This window comes from Pteropus vampyrus, unplaced genomic scaffold (assembly GCF_000151845.1).
Source record: "Pteropus vampyrus isolate Shadow unplaced genomic scaffold, Pvam_2.0 Scaffold471, whole genome shotgun sequence".
Taxonomy (NCBI): domain Eukaryota; kingdom Metazoa; phylum Chordata; class Mammalia; order Chiroptera; family Pteropodidae; genus Pteropus; species Pteropus vampyrus.
Window position 1 is genome coordinate 227851 of NW_011889252.1, and position 2337 is coordinate 230187.

Below are 2337 nucleotides of genomic sequence, written 5' to 3' on the forward strand. Positions count from 1 at the left end.
TCCTCCGGGAGGTGTGCAGAGTGCGGAAGCTGATGAGCTGGGAGTGGGGGAAAGGGAGGTGGGAGAGACCCATCTTCATTGTGTGCTTAGCTGGATACCTGTGGACTTCAGGCATAGCTCTCACTAAGGGTGACCTCAGGCAAATCACATCAATCATTCCTTTATGAATTATTCATAAAACAAATATTTAGAGAATGTGGACTAAGTACACCAATACAGTATTTCTGGAGTGAGAAATCAGTCTCAGAGAGATTGATTAGATGACTTGCACAAAGGCATGTAGCTCACAAAAGTAGTAGAGACAGAACTAAAATTTAGGTGCCTTAACTTCTTCATTCCCAGATCATGACTTAGCAATGTGTTGCTGAATCCCCATAGAAATATTTTTGTTGTTGAAAATTGTTTTTAAGTTCTATCTCATTTGTTCCATTAAATTTTTCTCAGTAGTAGGCACTGTTCTGATTGTCCAAATTTGTGTCCTTCCTTCAGGCTGGCAGCAAATGGGCAGGTAGGCAGGACTCTCGTGTCTGAAGAATGGGGAGAGCCTCTAGGTTCTTTGTGAGCAGATAAGGACAATTTTCTCCCAGCTCAAGCAAACAGAGTGGATCTTCCTTAAAGCAGCCTTTGTCAGTAGGTTTCTGAGACTTCTCTCCAGTCTTTTTGCAGAGTGGCCATGGCTGAGTCCTTTCCTTGTCCTGAGGTAGTGGATCTACCTGCTTAGGTGCCTCAGGGGGTCTTGGTTCTGCTCAACAAACGTTTCCCCCAGGCTTTTGAGAACTCCCTCCAGGTTCTAAGATGTGTGTTCTCTGTGCTCCAGCAAAACACCAAACTTTCCCACCCACCCTCCTTAGCTTATTAGCTTTTTATCCTATTAATTGAATATCCCAGCAGAACAATGAGAAGAAGAGTCACTCTTCTCCACTTCAGCCACCATTTTCCCAATAGGCCCTAGATATAGACGAATGGATGGATAGACAGATGGACGGATGGACAGACAGATAGATAAGAATTTTATCTAAGTTATACATATGCATGGTTTAAGAGGCAAACCACAAGCTCGTGATGAAAAATAGCAGGTCTCAGCTACACACAACTCCTACTCCCCAAAGGCTCCCCGAAATTCAAGTTTTAACCTTTATTTTTAAAGTTTATATACATTATACAAATAGGATGTTTATACTGCTACTAATTCACTTTTTTCGTTTAGATGTTGACTTCTACATATTGACTTCCCACTCTGGAAAGTGAGAATTTACTTCTTACCACCCCATGGCCACCACATTTCCCATCTCCCTTCCTCTTAATAGAATTATTTCTTTAATTGCTATTCACTGCTGAGCCATGTAGTATATACTTCACTTACTTTTTGAACCATGCAATATACTTCCTTACTTTTGGTTTTTCCCAGATTTAATAATTGTCTATATATCTCCATACAGACATATAGATGTAGATCCCTAAAGGATCTCGCACTCTCCCTCATTTGTCTTAACCTCTCAGTATGGTCAAGCATGTTAAATAGTCTATTCATTTCATCACCGGAAGTCATTTTTTCGCAGGCTTTCTCCCAGGTTCCCATCCGGACTGTGTGCTCCCTAGACCTGCTGCATTGCTTTCATCTTGGGATCTCCCTTTATTATCATCCAAGGAACTCCCTTCTTTTCTCTTTTGCACTGGATTCCGTGCTTCTTATATTCATTCTATCTTTTCCTCTTTCTTAGTTTACCCCTAATTTTAAGTAAAGCATATCTTGTGGTAGCTTTCTGAGAAAGGTGATGTAAATGTGTTTAGAAAATGCACGTCTGAATATTCTTTATTCTCAAAACTAATTCATAGTTTGCACAGCTGTAGAATTCTGAGTTGGAAAATGTTTTCCCTCGAAATTTTAAAGGTATCCATTGTCTTCTAGCTGCCTGAAACCATTCTAACTTTAGATTCTTTATATGAAAACTTTTTTCTCTTCTCTATAAGTTTGTAGAATCTTCTCTGTCTCCTGTGAAATGACTTGATGAGATCTGTTGAGTATTTAATGGGTCATTTCCATCTGCAAACTCATGTCCTTCAGTTCTGGAAAATTTTCTGGGATTATTTCTTTGAAATATTTTCTCTTTCTTTTTGAAAATATTAATAAGAGGGAGACTTTTTCTTTCAAAATTTCTGTCCTTCTACTTATTCTCTGCTTCCTCCAGATGTTTTTTCCTGTTTATTGACTGAGCTCCATTTCTAATGTTGGAAACTCTTCTCAGATAACAGCCATGGATGGATACTCACATTTCCAGAGGTAGCACTAAAAGCTGGTTGGGAGCTCCATGAACTTAGATGGGGTATGTCAACATT